This window comes from Balaenoptera ricei, chromosome 16, assembly GCF_028023285.1.
Source record: "Balaenoptera ricei isolate mBalRic1 chromosome 16, mBalRic1.hap2, whole genome shotgun sequence".
Taxonomy (NCBI): Eukaryota; Metazoa; Chordata; class Mammalia; order Artiodactyla; family Balaenopteridae; genus Balaenoptera; species Balaenoptera ricei.
Window position 1 is genome coordinate 68,350,540 of NC_082654.1, and position 21,023 is coordinate 68,371,562.

General features: G+C 35.4%; 1 pseudogene; it reads left to right on the top strand.

Annotated features, from left to right (window-relative positions):
* The first annotated feature begins 15,224 nt into the window (after positions 1-15,224).
* Positions 15,225-21,023, top strand: part of LOC132350451 (DNA topoisomerase 2-binding protein 1-like) — a 66,722-nt pseudogene continuing 60,923 nt past the window's right edge.

Genomic DNA, 21,023 nt, shown 5'->3' on the forward strand with positions numbered 1-21,023 from the left:
GATCATATGCAGTAATCTGGGGAGTCAGGGTGCAAGAGATAGAAAAGCTAAAGTAATGTTAAGCTCTTCTGTCTAAATATGTAATGTAGTTTCTTGACACTAGGGGGGCATGCATAGGCTTAGGTTGTATCCTTGACTCCAAAATGAGCAGAGCAGTTGAATTTCTCAGAGTTGTTTTATACAAATATTGGCCACATTTCCCAATACATAAACAATTGCAAGAGGAAGATATATGCCCACGATGGACTGTGGAGACAAGCATCTCTTTTACTTTCTTGCCTCTCTGAATAATGATTCTAATTATTCAGTATGGTGTATGGGTCATTAGGGTGATGGGAGGGAATTACATTTTTAAGAGTTTAGAGAACATATTATAACATGGAAAGAGAGTATAATTTAATTTTGGACATAGTTTATTCTTTTGTCTGGGTTTGTGATATCCTACAATTAACTGCTAATATCTACTCTCTCTATGGTCGTATGATTCTAAACAAGTCCACAGCTTCTAGGGAGTATCCTGGAGGTAGTGACACCAAAAACTTTATTTTTCACAGCTTTACTTTTGGATTTAATTTTTTTCCATAAACTCTGATGAAGCTGAACTGTACTATGAAACATCCCAATACGTTGCTGACATGCTCACTGAAGCTCCCCATCTTTTTCGCTGCATTTTCTTCTTGGATTTTTAAAGAACCAGCTCACAAGTACCTACTCTCTGGGGCATTTCTTCCAGCATATTTTTCCACACAATTATTTTTATTAAATATTAATTATTAAATTATTTAATAGAAATGCTATTGATAAAAGTTTAATACAATGATCGCAAACAATTTTGAACAAAATTTGATGGTTATCTCTAGAGTGCCAACAAGCCTTTTGTGGAAATTTTGAAAACATTTTCTGCATATGTTTTTCCTTATCTCAGTTTACAAAGATTGTGGGGTTTTTTTTCCTTTAAAGGTAAAAAGGTAAAGCTGTGTCTTGCATGCATGTCTTATTTAACAATAGTTTCAATTTAATTTATTTTTATATTGTCAAATATTTATTTTTAAATTTAGTTATCAAAGAAATAGAATTTTCATGAGTTGGTGTCTTTGTTTGCTACTATTGAGATAGTTATGGTGCAATGGAAAAAAAACCTTCAAGTTAGGGAATCCGAGCTTAAATTCTGCTTCTGCAACCTACTACCCACATGGCAGTGAGCTTCTAACCTTCTGTTTTTCATTCTTTATACACAATGGGAATATGAACATTTAACTCATAGCAATATATTAACACATGAAATGATTATACATAAGAAAGATCTAACCTTAGTAACTGACACACATTAGTTACTCAAAATTTATTCATTTATCCATTCCTTCATTCATTTATTCATTCACCTATTATTTTCTACAATGACAAGGCAGAGTGCCCTCCTGAGCAAATTACTTTCTGACAGTAAGTTAAGACTAATACAGGTGCATTCAAATTTTACCTTATCACCGAAAATTCAACTTTTGTAAAGCCCACAATAAAGTAGTGAAAAGATACAGAGATTGGGTGTGGGAAAAGGTGCAGAACTTGAAGCGGGTGAGTGATGTACTGCTTTTGGAACTGTTACCTTGATTCTACATCACTTACCTGGGAACAAAACTAGAAAACTACTCTCCAAAGAAATGATGGATTTGCATAGGAATAGCCAGGGCTCTAAATATGAGTGTTGTTGCCATTCCCTCAACAGCAAATGACATTCTTGATCCCCTTTGTTCTCCTGAAACACCCTCCTCTTTATAATACTTCATTCTCTTGATTTTTGCCTTTTCAGTGTTCCCTCTAACTAGCCCTAAGTCCTCTCCTAAACTACTCCAGGCCCTTTACTGCTACAGCTTCCTTTTCTTCTTTACATAAATGCCCATAGAATCACCTAAAACTTAACACACTTAAAGTAAAACTATAATTTTCTTTTTCCATCTTTTCCTTCTCTCCTGACCTAAGTGATTACTTCCTTTGCGTTCCTCATCTCAGTAATTAGTATATCATACCCACAATTGCTTAAACAAATACTAAGAGCCAGCCTCGATTTATCTCTTTTTCTAACTCTTACTACAATAAATCACCAAATCCCTTCAATTTTACATCAAAATATATAACACATCGATCTCCTGTCTCCATTATTGCTATCTTTATTCAAGCTGTCATCCTCTCTCCCCTGATATACGTGATAGCCTCTAATTGCTTTTCCTGGTTCCATACTAATTCTCCAAATTACAGCAGCAAGAATGATCATTATAAAATAAAATTCAAACCACTTTTCTATTGTCAGAATATAATCCATGTAAAGCACTTAGCATAGTGTCTCATACATCATAGGCATTAAAAAAATGTTAGTTCTCTTTTCTCTCTCTGTTTTCTATGCACTTTAATCTTTGTACATGCTGTTCTCCAAGAATGCTGTTAAGCATCTTCTTGGTGCAGCTTTACCTGAACAACTTGCGATTTTGCTCAAAGTGAAGTTTATTCCTCCTTTTTGGTGCCACCGTAATTGGATGCTTGAGGTTGTGTTATAGACCTCGTGACAATGATTTGAAATTTAAAACAGAAATGTTAGATACATATGATAACATGTATGGGACTACCTTAAGGGAAAATAAATGTTTGACGTATTTTTGCACCCTCACTATATCTGATATACAGTAAAATTTCAAGAACAGTTTCATTCAAGGAATAAAACTGTTTATAAGCTTAGTAGTACAATGGAAAAATTTATTTTCTTAACTAGATCACAGTAGACAGCATATGAGAAAAAAGTTTAAAACCATAGGGAAAATGCTGGGGAAAGCTAAAACACAAGGTCATTATTTTATCAGTGAATGACATGTATTTAACTTTGAAATATGGTGAATGCATTATCAGAATGTTGGGAGTATGCTTAACATTCTTTGTTTAACTCAAAGTAAAAAATTGCAAGACTTAAAAAAAAAGATAACCTAGAATATACTCTATAAATAGTCAAAGATATTTATTAATATAGAAACTTCTCTATTTGGATAATCACATTCATGCATAGTACAATATATGAAATGCATATTTCAAGGAGTCTATAATATTTAATTGATATTCAAGTGTTAAAATTACTAAGCTAGTTTCATTCAATTTCAGCATCTGATTGAGAACTGAAAGTTCTAGAGAAGTGATGAAGGAAACAGAACCAACATAAGATCTAACATTTAAGGAAATGCTTTAAAAAACCTGTTTCAGCTGTTGTGTTCTACACATATTTTGATTTAAATTTCATTAACTTTGAGATGGCCATAGGAAGAATATTTAATTATATGTAATTGAGTTATTATGCAAAGGTAATTAAATATATTTTTCTCTAAGAACAGTGGGAAGTTAAAGACCCTGGTGGCAGTTAAAATAATCACTTAACAAGTTTATTATTTTTTAAATCATTATACTTGATATACAATATAATATTAGTTTCAGATGTATAACAGTGATTTGACATTTTTATACATTATGAAATAATCACCACAATAAGTACAGTTACCATCCATCACCATACAAAGTTGTACAATATCATTGACTACACTCCCTATGTGTACATTACATTCTAGTGATTTACGTATTTTATGTGTTAAGAGGAAGTTTGTACTTCTTAATCCTCTTCACCTATTTCCTCCATCCACCCACCCTCCCCTCTGGCAACCACCAGTTTGTTCTCTCCATCTATAACTCTTTTCTGTTTTGTTTTCTTTGTTCATTTGTTTTGTTTTTTAGCTTCCACATTGGAGTAAAACCATACAGTATTTGTCTTTCTCTGTCTGACTTATTCTATTTAGCATAGTACCCTCAAAGTCCATCCACATTGTCTCAAATGGCAAGATTGTATTCCTTTTTCTGACTGGGTAGTATCCCACTGTGTGTGTGTGTGTGTGTGTGTGTGTGTGTGTGTGTGTGTGTATGTACTTATATAACACCTCTTTTTTATCCATTAATATCTTGGAAGTATAAATAGTGCTGCAATGAATACAGAAGTACATATACCTTTTCAAATTAGAGTTTTTGTTTTCTTTGAATAAATATCCAGAAGTGGAATTGCTGGATCTTATGGTAGTTCTATTTTTAGTTTTATGAGGACACTCCCAAGAAACAAAAGCCCAGGTCCAGAAGGCTTCACAGATGAATTCTACCAAACATTTAAAGAAGAGTTAATAGCTATCATTCTTAAACTGTTTCAAAAAATTGAAGAGGAAAAAAAATTTCCAAACTCATTTTATGAGCCCAGCATTACCCCGATACCAGAATCAGACAGACCACAAAAAGAGAAAATTACCAGCCAAAAATCCTGATGAAAAAATCTCCTAACAAAATATAGCAAACAAAATTAACAATGCATTAAAAGGATTATATACCATAATCAGTGGGATCCATACCAGGGATGCAAGGATTGTTTAACATTTGTTAATCAATCAACATAACACATCACATTAACAAAACAGAGGATAATAATCATATGATGCAGAAAAATCATTTGGTAAAATTCAACATCTATTTATGATAAAAACTCTGAACAAAATGGGTATAGAGGGAACATATCTCAACATAATAAAGGCCATATATGATAAACCCACTGCTAACATCATACTCAATGGTGAAAAGCTGATAAATTTTCCTCTAAGATCAGGAACAAGATAAGGATGCTCACTTTTGCCGCTTTTACTCAACGTAGTATTGGAAGTTCTAGCCATAGTCATTAGGCAAGAAAAAGTAATAAAAGACATCCAAATCAGAAAGAACTAAGTAAAATTGTCACAATTTGCACATGACATGATCTTATATATGGATAACCACAAAGACTCCACCAAAAACTATTAAAACTAATAAATTGATTCAGTAAAGTTGCAGGGTACAAAATTAATGTACAGAAATCTGTTTCATTTCTATACACTTACAATGAACTATCAGAAAGAGAAATTAAGAAAAAAACCCTACTTACAATTGTGTCAAAAAGAATAAAATATCTACAAATAAATTTAACCAAGAAGGTAAAAGACATGCACTCTGAAAACTATAAGACATGAAAAAATGGAAGGTGATATAAAAAAAATGGAAAGATACACTGTGCTTACTTATTGGAATAATTAATATTGTTAAAATGTTTATTCTACTCAAAGCAATCTACAGATTCATTGCAATCCCTATTAAAATACCAATGGCATTTTCCCACAGAACTAGAACAAATAATCTGAAAATTTGTCTGAGGGACTTCCCTGGTGGCGCAGTAGATAAGACTCTGCACTCCCAATGCAGGGGGCCCAGGTTTGATCCCTGGTCAGGGAACTAGATCCCACATGCATGCCACAACTAAGAGTTCCCATACCACAACTAAGGAGCCCACCTGCTGCAATTAAGACCTAATGCAACCAAATAAATAAATGAATATTTAAAAAAAAAAGAATTGTATGAAACCGCAAAAGATTTTAAATAGCTAAAGCAATCTTGAGAAAGATGAATAAAACTGGAGGTATCATGTTCCCTGATTTCAAGCTTTACTGCAAAGCTATAGTAATAAAACAGTATAGTACTGACACAAAAAGACACACAGCTCAACGGAACAGAATAGAGAGCCCCAAAATAAACCCACACTTATATGATCAATTAAGCTATGACAAAGGAAACAAAAATATAAAATAGTGAAAAGACAGCCTCTTCAATAAGTAGTTTTGGAAAAACTGGACAGCTACATGCACAAGAATGAAACCGGACCACTTGCTTACACCATAAACAAAAACAAACTCAAGATGGATTAAATACATATGGAGATCTGAAACCATAAAACTCCTAGAAGAAAACATAAGTAGTATGCTGTTTGACATCGTTCTTAATATTTTTTTAGATCTTTCTCCTTTGACAAGGACAACAAAAGCAAAAATAAACAAATGGGACTACATCAAACTAAAAAGCTTTTGCACAGTGAAGGAAGTCATAAACAACAAAAAAATTCAATGTACTGAATGGGGCAATATATTTCCAATAAGAGGTTAATATCCAAAATATATAAAGAACTCACCCAACTCAAAAAAAAAAAACTATCCAATTAAAAAATGGAGAGAACCTGAATAGACATTTTTCTAAAGAACACATACAAATAGCCAACAGACATCTGAAAAAATGCTCAATATCATTAATTATCAGGGAAATGTAAATCAAAACCACTATGAGATATCACCTCACACCTGTCAAACGGCTATTATCAATAAGCCAACAAATTACAGGTAGTGGTGGGGATGTGGAAAAAAGAATCATTGTGCACTCTTAGTAAGATTGTAAATTGGGGCAGCCACTATGAAAACAAGTACTTAGGTTCCTCCAAAATTTCCAAATATAAGTACCATATGATTCAGAAATTCCACTTCTGTGTATTTTTCCAAGGACAATAACAACACTAATTTGAAAATGTACATGCACCTCAGTGTTCAACATTATTTACAGTAACCAAAATATAGAAGCAACTTAAGTGTCCACTGATAGATGAATGAATAAAGTAGATGTTGTATACACAGGATAGAACATTAGTCAGCCATAAAATGAATGAAATCTTGCCATTTGAGACAACATGGATAGACCAAAATTGTATTATACTAAGTGAAATGAGTTATTGAGAAGTTCATTTTTAATTCCTTGTCATATCACAATTTCAAAAATATTCCTTTTTGCCTGTTGACTTATATATTTTTCTTTGTGTTGCGACATGTTTTCATAAGTCTTATAAAGAGTTTTACTCTATTTGCTCATGTAACCTTGTATAATTGTCTACTATTTTATTTTATTTAGGTTTACTATTTTCCTAAGAAAGTAGGTAAATTCTTAATGAATCTTATCAAATGATTTTTTATATACTGTTTAGCAAACTGTTTATTGATGCAGTAATATGTAACCCATTGACAGAGAAGTGGTAGCTAAGCCAAAATGAAAACTTTACATGTTCATAGTTAATCACTGTGCTTAGCAGAGCCCTTTACCAGAAATCAGATATCACATGGCTGGGATCCATTCTTGATGCAGAAACAACTGTTTTTGGTAAACTACTCACTATCATTACTATCCTCTAATGTGTTTCCATTTTCTGATACAATCTTTTTCTAAGGCTACAACAGCTGTCTGGTATAGCCCTCCTACTGTCAAGGACTCTCACAAATTCAGTCCAGGATTGTGTTGATTGTTATTGCTTTTTTGCTAGTAGCAAAAAAACCATATTACTTAACTACACATTTTTTCTTCTTTAAGTCACAGTATATCTAGTATTAATACAAGGAGTCCATCATTTTAGACTACTGTCTAAATCATTATTAACTATGTTATAGATTTTGTATTAGGGCACTGTTAAAACCTGACCCCATCATTACTATGTCTGAATGGCCTGAGCATGAACAAGCAGCTCTTCCAAAACTATCACAAACTTCTTCCTGGGATTCCTAGAGATTAAATCAGAGTAAGTTAGTTTCAGATCAAGATCCTTTACATTCTGAAAGTTTTCATTTTCTTAGGCCTAATAAACTAAATCCTAAATTTCATTGCTCATACTTAGGTTAGTAGCACTAGTGAGTCAAAATACTTGAATGATAAAAGTAATATTTGATTGGCAAATTAGTAAATTCAAAATTTGAAGGCCTTAGAGACTACAAAATAATTTAATTTTAAATTAATGACAGGAAAACTATTTAGACTCAATAATATTGAGTGATAAAGTAATAGTTTTAAAATGTTTTTTTATCTTTGTATAAAATATTCAGAATATTTGTAGTTTTAAGGTATTGACAAAATTCTAACAAGCTGCTAAAACATAATAAGATTATACAATCTTAATGTGGACTATCCTGCTTCTCACCTGTGTCTTTTAGGAGCTAAACTATTTATGTGCAAAAAAAAAAAAAAAAATCATCCTTAAACTGGAAGTGATCTAACTCAAGGAAAGAGCACAATAGATCATTAAGATAGAAATAGTTGGGTCACAAATCAAGCCTAGGAAAATTTAAGAAAATTAAAATCATACCAAGCTTCTTTTCTGGCCACAATGCTATGAGATTGGAAATCAATTACAGGAAAAAAACTGTAAAAAACACAAATACATGGAGGCTAAACAGTACGCTACTAAATAACCAAGAAATCACTGAAGAAATCAAAGAGGAAATCAAAAAATACATAGAAACAAATGACAATGAAAACACGATGACCCAAAATCTACAGGATGCAGCAAAAGCAGTTCTATTTAATTTTATAGCAATGCAATCTCGCCTCAAGAAACAAGAAAAATCTCAAATAAACAATCTAACCCTACACTTAAAACACCTAGAGAAAGAAGAACAAGAAAACCCAAAGTCATTAGAAGGAAAGAAATCATAAAGAGCAGAGCAGAAATAAATGAAATAGAAATGAAGAAACATAGCAAAGATCAATAAAACTAAAAGCTGGTTCTTTGAGAAGATAAACAAAATTGATAAATCCTTAGCCAGACTCATCAAGAAAAAAAGGGAGAGGATGTAAATCAATAAAATTAGAAATGAAAAAAGAGAAATCACAACTAACACTGCAGAAATACAAAGGATTATAAGAGAATACTACAAACAACTATATGCCAATAAAATGGACAACCATGGAGATATGGACAAATTCTTAAAATGTACAAATTTCCAAGACTGAACCAGGAAGATTTAGAAAATATAAACAGACCTATCACAAGTAATGAAATTGAAACCGTAATTTAAAATCTTCCAACAAACAAAAGTCCAGGACCACATGGCTTCACAGGTGAATTCTATCAAACATTTAGAGAAGAGCTAACACCTATCCTTCTCAAACTGTTCCAAAAAATTTCAGAGGAAGAAACACTCCCAAATTCATTCTACAAAACCACCGTCACCCTGATACCAAAACCAGACAAAGATATCACAAAAATAAAATTGTAGACCAATATCACTGATGAACATAGATGCAAAAATCCTCAACAAAATACTAGCAAACAGAATCTAACAGCACATTAAAAGGATCATACACCATGATCAAGTGGGGTTTACCCCAGGGATGCAAGGATTCTTCAATATACGCAAATCAATCAATGTGATACACCATATTAACCAATTGTAGAATAAAAACCATATGATCATCTCAATAGATGAAGAAAAAGATTTTGACAAAATTGAACACCCATTTATGATAAAAACTCTCCAGAAAATGGGCATAGAGGGAACCTACCTCAACATAATACAGGCCATATATGACAAACCCACAGCAAGCATCATACTCAATGGTGAAAACCTGAAAGCATTTCCACTAAGATCAGGAACAAGACAAGGATGTCCACTCTCACCACACTTATTCAACATAGTTTTGGAAGTCCTAGCCACAGCAATCAGAGAAGAAAAACAAATAAAAGGAATACAAATTGGAAAAGAAGAAGTAAAACTGTCACTGTTTGCCAATGACATGATACTATACATAGAAAATCTTAAAGATGACACTAGAAAACTACTAGAACTAATCAATGAATTTGATAAGATTGCAGGATACAAAATTAATGCACAGAAATCTCGGGCATTCCTATACACCACCAACAAAAAATCAGAAAGGGAAATAAAGGAAATACTCCCATTTACCATTGTAACAAAAAGAATAAAATACCTAGGAATAAACCTGCCTAAGGAGGTGAAAGACTTGTACTCAGAAAACTATAAAACACTGATGAAAGAAATCATAGATGACATAAACAGATGGAGAAATATACCATGTTCTTGGATTGAAAGAATCAATATTGTGCAAATGACTATACTACCCAAAGCAATCTACAGAGTCAATGCAATCCCTATCAAAATACCAATGGCATTCTTCACAGAATTAGAACAAGAAATCTTACAATTCATATGGAAACACAAAAGACCCTGAATAGCCAAAGCAATCTTGAGAAAGAAAAACGGAGTTGGAGGAATCAGGCTCCTCGACGTCACACTATACCACAAAGCTACAGTAATCAAGACAGCATGGTACTGGCACAAAAACAGAAATATAGATCAATGGTACAGGATAGAATGCCCAGAAATAAACCCACGCACATATGGGCACCTAATTTATGACAAGGAGGCAAGAACATAAAATGGAGAAAAGACAGCCTCTTCAATAAGCAGTGCTGGGAAAACTGGACAGTTACATGTAAAAGAATGAAATTAGAACACTACCTAACACCATACACAAAAATAAACTCCAAATTGATTAAGACTTAAATGTAAGACAAGACACTATAAAACTTTTAGAGGAAAACATAGGAAAAACACTTTTTGACATAAACCACAGCAAGATCTTTTTTGACCCACCTCCTAGAGTGACAGAAATAAAAACAAAAATAAACAAGTGGGACTTAATTAAACTTAAAAGCTTTTGCACAGCAAAGGAAACCATAAACAAGACAAAAAGACAACCCTCAGATGAAGTGAGAGTGGCAGTGACATATATACACTACCAAATGTAAAATAGATAGCTAGTGGGAAGCAGCCGCATAGCACAGGGAGATCAGCTCGGTGCCTTGTGACCATTTAGAGGGGTAGGATCGGGAGGGTGGGAGGAAGACGCAAGAGGGAGGGGATATGGGGATATATATAGACGTATCGGTGATTCACTTTGTTATACAGCAGAAACTAACACAACACTGTAAAGCAATTATACTCCAATAAAGATGTTAAAAAAAAAAAAAGGCAAAGAGAACTTTGCAGATGTGAGTAAACTGAGGATCATAAAAAAAAAAAAAAAAAAAAAAGACAACCCTCAGAATGGGAGAAGATATTTGCAAATGAAACAACAGACAAAGGATTAATCTCCAAAATATACAAACAGCTCATGGAGTTCAATATCAAAAAAACAAACAATCCAGTTAAAAAATGGGCAGAAGGCCTAAATAGACATTTCACCAAGGAAGACATACAGATGGCCAAGAGGCACATGAAAAGATGTTCAACATCACTAATTATTAGAGAAATGCAAATCAAGACTACAATGAGGTATCACCTCATGCCAGTCAAAATGGCCATTATCAAAAAGCTAGAGACAATAAAGGCTGGAAAGGGTGTGGAGAAAAGGGAACCCTCTTGCACTGTTGGGGGGAATGTAAATTGATACAGCCACTATGGAGAACAGTATGGAGGTTCCTTAAAAAACTAAAAATAGAACTACCATACGACCCAGCAATCCCACTACTGGGCATATACCCTGAGAATACCATAATTCAAAAAGAGACATGCACCACAATGTTCATTGCAGCACTATTTACAATAGCCAGGACATGGAACCAACCTAAATGTCCATCGACAGATGAATGGATAAAGAAGATGTGGTACATATATACAATGGAATATTACTCAGCCATAAAAAGAAACGAAATTGAGTTATTTGTAGTGAGATGGATGGACCTAGAGTCTGTCATACAGAGTGAAGTCAGAAAGAGAAAAATAAATACCATATGCTAATGCATATATATGGAATCTAAAAGAAAAAAAATGTACTGATGAACCTAGTTGTAGGGCAGGAATAAAGAGGTAGACATAGAGAATGGACTTGATGACATGGGGTGGGAGAGCGAAGCTGAGGCGAAGTGAGAGTAGCATCGACATATATACACTACCGAATGCAAAACAGTTGGCTGTTGGGAAGCAGCAGCATAGCACAGGGAGATCGGCTCCATGCTTTGCGTTGACCTAAAGGGGTGGGATAGGGAGGATTGGGAAGGAGGCTCAAGAGGGAGGGGATATGGGGACATGTGTATGCATATGACTGATTCACTTTGCTGTGCAACAGAAACTAACATGGTATTTTGAAGCAATTATACTCCAGTAAAGATCTATTTAAAAAAAAGATAGAAATAGTTGAATATTTAAGATAGCTTCTAAAATAGTAAAGAAAAAAAGAAATTCTACAAAATGCAGAACTCTTTTTATGACACAATAGCGTTTTGATTTAATGCAGTTATTTTACCAATATGAATGAGAAAAACACATTCTCTGTTTAGTATAACATGATTGCTATTGGTACATATTCCACTATTTGCAAATGTGATTCAGAAATACCATCTTAATAGTGAAAATGTGCTGTTTACTAAAACAATGAAAATTTTCCAAATCATAGATAGCAATCTAATTACAGTTCCCTTCTCTTTTCCATCTCTTAAGTTACAAGTATTATTACGCAAATATCCTAACACAATGGAAATGTTCTTTAAAGCAACTGAGAAAGATTTATTTTAGGGAAAGAAGAGGAATTCATTAGAATCTAACGTTAAACTATTAATAAATTATGAAAAGCTTGGCTTAGGGCAGGATGAACAATGATTAATCTAGGTCTTCAGAGATGCAGCTCTCAAATCACACACTAATGTGGAGATGTCTCCTGCTGATATAAACACTGAGGCACAGAGAGGCTATGCAAATATGCTCAAATATACAGAATAGTGGATGAATAAGATAGTGAAGATTCAAATTCAAGCCACCTGGCTGGCTCCACTCTACTGTGCTGTGTCTAAATCTGTAAGGGAATTTATCAGTAGAAATTGTAATGATAAAAATAGATGTGTGATAATTTAGTGTTCAACCATCTATTCATTAATGCAAGCTGGGTGTGTGTATTTTAAATGAGTAGCTAAGATCTGATTTAATATCAGATATGAGATTTCAAGAAATTGAAAAATTTAAAGGTAGGAAAAATGTAGACATATATTATGATTCCAAACTATAGTACTATATAAAGGATATTTAATTATAGTAGGATACTATTATAAGTCTAGGAAAAAACTCATTTCAGAATGAGTATAGGAACATTTCAGAATCATTGGTAGATCTCAGAATAGATTGGTTGAAAATAGTTTCCTTTAAGTAGTACGTCTTTATATGGATCACTCTGGCCAACAAGAACAAGAACAATAAAACACATAAATTCTGTGTAGCTCTTTATCTAGACATAACCAGTCTTGAGTACTAACTTGTAAATTGGTTGATAAGACTGCCAGTAAATCATATTTCTGCAAAGTGATATGTGACTTTGAAACACTGTGGCCCGCAAAAGCAAAAAAAAAAAAAAAAAAAATCAACTAGAAATCATTAAATCTATAATTTATATGTGGCACAATTAAGTAAAAAAAAAAAATTAAATAAAAAAACACTTGTCTCCCCTTAAATTTGTGACTGTAGATTGAGCCCTGTCACCAAGACGTCATCAACCATTATGCTTGTGAGATTCCATCTGACCTTATTTGTACTCCAAACAAATTGAATTGAAAATAAAAATCACTCCATATACTCACCTAACATAACAACTTAAAAATTGGTATCTAATCAAAATGTATAAATGGATGAACAGGTGAATGAATATCAGTAGGGGATAATGCTGCAAGCCGAGGAGCCACTGGGACCATCATTTTCTGTATTGATCTGCGGTGGTGATGGCATGTTTTAGAGTCAAAGTGCTTTCTGCCTGAGGATGGAGGGGAGGTCAATTCCCTGCTTGTAGCACATTCCTACACCATTCATCAGGGAGAATTTGAGATGAAAAAGACTATGTTCATATCACACACACTCAGTAGCTGTGTGACTTTGGCAAATTACTCTAACTCTGGGTCTCAATTTTCTAATATTTGTATTAGATTAATAAGTTACTTTTCAGGCTTGACATGAGAAATCAATGAAACAGTGTCAATAAAGTGAAAAGCATAGTTCCCAACTCATAGTAAGCACTGCCTAAATATTTGCTTTTTGGGGTACTATTCATTTTGTGTTCATGACAGTCTCTGATATGTAATTGATGCTAAATAATCAGTATCTATTATTACTATAATAATTATTAAACTATATAATAAGTGAGGAAAAAACTATGTTATTGAGTAGAAGTTTGTACCTGAAATGGACTTTTGGAACATTCTAGCCCAATTTCCTCATTTTATAGAAGGGACTATTAAAACTTGGAGACAAAGTAATTTGCCCAATCTCACTCAAACAATTACGACCTAGAATCTAGTTGGTCTAATTTTGGGCAAGCATCCATTTATTACATCTTGTTCCTTCCTTAACGTATGATGCTATCTTTTTAACTTGGAGACTATAAGGCATTGTTCATATCATCTATAACAATGACTGGCTCCTAAAGGACATACAATCCATGTTTGTTCAGTTGAACTCACCCTAGTTAAACTGATGTGTCTCAGAATGTATAAATGTATTAATCCAGATTTATTTATCAAATAACTAACTCACCCTTGAAGGTTGTAGTTTTATTTACCTGATATGAGGCAAATACATTTTAATAATAAGAGGCAGGTAGGAAAAACTTAATCTTTGGAAACTTGGGAAGTGACAATGCATGAAGTGTATTCTCAATGGCACAGTGTAAGGTGTCAGGGAACCTGAGATGAGCAGGGAAGTGTCAGAAAGACTCACTTGAGATTAACGTTACCAAAAGCATAGGTTGATGATGGTTTGATTATGCTTGTGGTTCCTGAATTAGAGGTTAGAGGAGTGGAAGTTGGTAGGAGCTGCGCTTATCTTCTTCATGCCACAGTGATATGGTGCAAAGGCGTGCCAGGAGGGGCATGAATACCACGATTCTTAAGAAAATTTAGCTCCAGGTTTTTGGGACATAATTCTCCATGGGTTTCTTATGTTTCTCTATTTCTTGTTGTGTTGGGAATCACTAAGACCCTCCCATAATCAGTGATTCACTAGGAGGACTCACAGGACTCAAGAAATAGTTGTATTCACAGCTATAATTTATAATAGTGAAAAGATTTAAAGCAAAATCAGCAAAGGGAAAAGGCACAAAGGGCAAAGTCCATAGGAAATCAGGCACACATACTTCCAAAAATCCTCTCTCAGTGGAATCACACAGGACTCAATTACCCAGAAACTAGCTGTTGACAAAATGTGTCTAGTGTGACTGTCTAGAAGGGAAGCTCATTAGAGACTCATTGCCTAGGGTTTTTATTGAGAGCTAGTCAGGAGGTAACTTCTGCCACACATATCAAGATTCCAGATTCTCAGAAGGAAGGTAAGCATTCAGTCTGTACAAACTGTCTAGCCCCAGTGAGTTACTCTTATAATTTAGGGAAAAATTTATGTCAGTGTATAGAACTGTTTACCATTCATGTGATCAGATGCCAGCCAAGGGTCAATCTTGCAAGCAGACCTTCTAAGGACAGCAGTCCCAGATCTGCAATGTTGTCTCCTTATCACGGTCATGAACAGACCCAGCTTTTGTTTTGGAACATCTTTTCAAACACAGTTGTACTGTCAACAGCCTTGGAAGATGAAGATAAAGTCTCCATCCAGGGCAAACGTTGGGCAGGTTTGTTTGCAGGCCATTATAAAATCTGAGCTCATGCCCTCTTTGCATTTGAAGATCTTCAGATTTAATTTGGGATCTACTTGAAGAATTCATCTTTCTGGTTAAGGCCTTGTTCAATATGAGAGTACTCCTTTGGCACTTCAGTCTGATCTTGAGGTCAGACAGTTTCAACCAAAGCTGCTTTAAATGAAACTGTGCCCATCTGGCCTTCAGCCTATTCCTTTGGAAAGGTTGTCTTCAGCCAGGCTCCTCTGGGACCAAACTGTCTCCTTAGGACTGGTTGGAATTGGCTTGCAAGCTATTTGAGTTGAGTCATTTGTGCTATGAGCTGTTTGAAAATTATTCTTTTCTATAGAGGAAAACCTCTACAAATGGGATCCAAGTTATCTAAGTGATTTGAGCGTGTCCCTTCCCCTCATACAGGGACTCTGGCTTATGTTTAAAAACCTTGGTCTCTCTTCATGTGAATTTCTAACTAAATGAACCAACCTGATCAAAGGCAGTTCAAAATATCAATGGCCATTATGGTGAACTTTGAACTCTCCAAACTTAATTTCCTTAAAACCTTAAATTTGAACTCTCCAAACTTACTTCCTTAAAAATAGCTCAAAAAATTTCAAAACCCAGTGGAATGCTTATTTTGATTGGTATTTTGAGGCTTCCAAGCATTATCAGGAGTCTAAAATTGCCTCTCTGCAAAATAAGATTTTAAAATTAACTGAGGCAAACAAAAAATTAAAGAAAGCAAAATGCTTCCCAAAGCCTCAGTTTCTTCTTCCTTGGCTTCATTGTCTCAGGCTCCACCTCTGGCACCACCTTATCTTTCTCCCTCAGCTCCTCATGGCCAGACCCTGCCTCAAGTGGAATCATTCTTTTCCCTTCTACACCAGCCATGCCTCTACTATACCCTCATTTCCCCCATATTAATTCTCTTGCCAAACTTTCCCTTTTCCATAAAACTCTCCCCACTTCCTTTTCCTCTGAACTTGTCAAAACCAGTCCCTTTAAAATTAAGTTTTCCGAGTTTCCTAAAGCTAAACCCTTAATTTCTTATACTCTCTGGACTAAAGCTGAACCGTGAGCCATAGTCAAAGATTTCCCCAAAGTAAACTTAGATCCTCACAGAATTGCTGAGGGATTTAATACAGTTGACCCTTGAACAACGTGGGCTTGAACTGCATGGGTCCACTTATAAGCAGATTTTTTTCAATAGTAAATAGTACAGTATTGCAGGATCCACAGTTGAGTCTGCAGATGTGAAACTGTGGATATGGAGGAACTGTGTATACAAAAGGGCTGACTATAAATTATACATGGATGTTCGACTGTGTAGAGGGTTGGTGCTCTTAACTCCTACATTGTTCAAGGGTCAACTGTATAGTCATTCACATTTATCACCCTGGCTTCTCTGACTTATGTAAGCTAGTTCATATGCTTGTCAGTGAAGGCCAGGCCCAGAATTGGATGGAAACCACGAAAATTGGGAAAATCCTGAAAGGTCTCTAGAATTACAACTGGGAGACCAACTCTGCTAATTTATTATATGATAAGCCTTAGGCAATTGCTAGGCAACTCATGGAGCAATTCCTAGTGTTTTTCCAAAGACTGTTGACTGGAGCAAATTTAGCTTGTACACAAAACCTAATGGACCTGTTTATGATTTTTACAATCAACTTCAGATGGTTTTTAAACAAAATTCTTCAGATGTTGATTTCACTTAAGCAGCTTTTAACTCCATGTTTATTAATGTGCTGAACTAAGGCCTTTCCCTTCTAGTAAAAAGGACTGGTATGGAATGGGAAACTATGTCCACTCCAGATTGAGTCCATCTGGTAAACCAGCTCTTGAGAGTACTCTGGATGAGTCACGTCACAGGAAGACTGCCAAAATTCTTTATATTCAACTCCATCAAATGAAGTCTCCTAAGTGAAACAAAAACCCTCCTAGTTTCTGCTATTATGGCAAAGAGCCAGGACGTTGGAAAAAAGATTTTACAAATCTAAGTGCTTTATGTACCTTCATCCCTCAAACCAGCCCTTTAATGTCTCCCCAGTTCTCAATGATGGGACTCCAAGGAACTACAGGGGCTCATCCCAATCCTCCCTGTTAATTGGGTTGGAAAAACATTTCTTTTCCAGATTAGGGATGGATCTCTTCTAGTCCTAATTGATACGAGTCAATCGCTTGGTGCTCAACCCTACTATTATAAAACAGCTCTTGCCTCAAAGTACTAAAACAATTCAAATAGTGGGGATGTCTAATGAACCTCAAGATGTTCCTGCCTCTAAACCTATCTTCTTTTATTTAGGCACTTTGAGAGATACCCGCCCTTTTCTCCGTAGTTCTACTGCTTCTATCCATTTATTAGGCCAAGACTTCTTAGAGAAGTATCACACTAGAATTTCCTTCTCTCAGAAGAGAAAAATATAATTCTACAATTTGATAATAGTCATCAAAGTAACCAACCAGGTGAATTAAATAACCTCTTCACCTCTTTTATTCCATCTCTTACGGTACTAGAGCAGATTCTGGAAACACTGATCATTTGTCATTGAATCAGCTGCCACTTTTCTTATGGGCAAAATCTCTAACTGATGTTGGCAAAATGTACAGCACACCTCTCATCAAAATTCAAATAGATCCCTCAAAGCTCTTCCCAGAATTAATCAATACTCTGTAAGTAAAGAAGACCTTCAAGGCATAAAGCCCATAATAGAAGATTACGGGCTCAAGACCTCATTATCCTTTGTACCAGGCCCTGTAACACACTTTTCCAGTGACAATACCTAAGGGCCAAGGATGGAGGTTTGTCCAGAACCTCCAAGCAATAAACAAACATTGTTATCCCTTGAAACCCTGTTGTTCCTAACTCTCCTACATTACTAAGATCCATTCCCAGCAGAAGTAAATTCTTTACTGTAATTGATTTATACAGTGCATTCTTTAGTACTCCAGGTGATGAACCTAGCCATTACCTTTTTTGCCTTCACTTGGGAAGAAAAAAAATTCATATCGACAGTAATGACTCAGAGTTATACTGAGAGTCCTTCTTATTTCTCACAAATCCTGAGGGCTGATCTGGATGACATGAAGTTCCTTAGGGTTCTACTTTGTAGCAATATGTAGATGATTTGCTTCTTTTCTCTCCTTCTCAAGCCTTCTCACAGGAAGACAGCATCCACTTGCTAAAGCTTTTAGCCTTAAAGGGACAGAAGATCACCAAAGAAAAACTGCAGTTTGCCCAAACCCAGGTTTTATTTTTAGGGCATCTGATATCCGAATAAGGGTTGCACTTAGGTCCAGATAGATTTTATCATGTCCTAACTTTCTCGAAACCCAAAAGTCAGGGCCAACTGTGAGGTTTTCTCATATTAGTTAGTTATTGCTGGAAGTGGATTCAAATTTTTCTCTACTGGGCAAACCTCTATAGTAAAACTCAACAAAAGCAACCCCAACCCAGTTTTATGAAAAGAATGGACCACATAGCCTTCAAGGCCTTAAAGAAGAGTTTGATAAACCCATCTGTCTTTGGGCATTCCAATTATCAGATTCCCTTTTTTTATGAAAAGGAAGGAAATATCTTGGGGTACTCACCCAAAAATATGGAGACCACCATCAATACATAGGATAATTTAGACAGCAATTGGCTCCTAAGGCATGGGGATAGCCCCCTTGCCTTAAAGCCATTAAAAAAAAAATTTTTATTTATTTTATTTCTTTTTTTTCTTTTTTTTTTGGCTGCATCAGGCCTTAGTTGAGGCATGCAGGATCTTTTGTTGCAGCACGTAGTGTGCAGGTTTCTCTCTAGTTGTGGAGTGTGGGTTCTCTCTCTCTAGTTGTGGTGCACAGGCTTCAGGGCGCATGAGCTCTGTAGTTTGCGGCACATGGGCTCTCTTGTTGAGGCACGTGAGCTCAGTAGTTGTGGCGTGCAGGCTTAGTTGCCCAGCAGCATGTGGAATCTTAGTTCCCCGACCCGGGATCAAACCCATATCTGCTGCATTGGAAGGTGGATTCTTTACCACTGGACCACCAGGGAAGTCTTGCCTTAAAGCTATGATAGCCACTGCCCTTTTGGGTAAGGCCACCAAGAAAATCATTGTGGGATCCCCTTTAACCATTTTTTTAACCATTTTTTTGTACCTCATGCAGTAAAAGCTCTCCTGAATTCTCATCTCCCTCAACATTTCTCAGCTAGCCACCTCACCTCTCATAATGTCTTTTTGTTAACTGCCCCTCACATGACTCTTTTATGTTGTAATAACGTTAACCCAAATACTGTTTTCTCCTTCATAGCAGAGAAAGTCCGTCACGACCACTGCTTAATGCTATTGGATCACCTCCTGACTCCTCATAACAGGAAAATCCATTGGGTAAGGTTGACTTCTCATGGTTCACTGACGGTTCTTACTTAAAATGTGACAATGGCAAATAATGTGCTGGGTGTACTATTACAATCCCTATTGATGTTCTTGAGGCAGCATCTTTGCCTATGGCTACTTTAGCTCAACATGCTTAATTATACACTCTTACAAGGGCTTGTACTTTAGCCAAGGACAAAACTGTCAATATTTATACTGATAGTAGATATGCTTTTGGAATAGCTCATGATTTTGGAATGTTGTGGAAGCAATATGGTTTCCTTACTTCCATTTGGAAATAAGATTAAAAGTGTCCTTATGTTCAAGAATTATTAAATGTGATATTTTTATCTGTTGTTTCAGCTATCATTAAATTTCCTGTATATTCTAAACTTGAGTGTCTGGAAGCTAAAGGAAATCACCTTACTGATATTTCTGCAAGGAATGCTGCCCTTAAAGGGGCCAACAGCAGACAAAACTCTGTCATGGTCCGAAGGGATATTTCCCCAAATTACAATTTAGAAAAACTGGATGGAGAGGGCCAACAAGTGGACTCAGGAAAAAAAAAAAAAAAAAAGAACAAGATTGGAAATTCAACAATTGTCGGTTTGATAAAAAGAGAAAGTTCTGATTTGGACCTAATAACAAACCAGTACTGCTGTAGAATCTAAAATTCTCCCTGCTTACCACTGTACATGCATTAAACCATTGGTTTACCAACAAAATGATAGTCTTTATAAATCAGTATTGGTGGGGAAACATTAACAAAGCTGAAGAAAGTGCCTATCTCTCTTGTCCCCCTTGTCCTAAGTACAACCGAGGAAGCCTGTTTCTACTGCTCCTGGCCATTTTAAACTGCGTAATGGACAATTTGAGGTCTGACAATTGGAATTTGGACAATTTCCTCCATCCAATGGATATAAATATGTTTTAGTCACGTTCGGTATGTTTTCACACTGGATTGAAGCCTTTCCTTGCAGATAAGCTTATTGCCTCTTGTGGCTAAAGTCCTTTTGGAAAAGATTACCTCTACCTGGGGAACTTCACTCAAATTGCATAATGATCAAGAAATCCATTTTACTGCCCAGGTGCCTTGACAGGTCTGTGCTGTTGGCTGGTCTTACAACACTGTCACTGCATTTACCACCCTCAATCCTCTGGTTCAGTTGAACACACTAACGGCATTAAGACTCAAATGGCAAATTTGTAGGAGCCCTCCAGTACTCTGGCCAAAAGCACTGGTCTTTCTAAATCTCAGACCAACCACTTTTGGAACTTATAAACTCTCAGTCTTTGAGATAGTCACAAGGT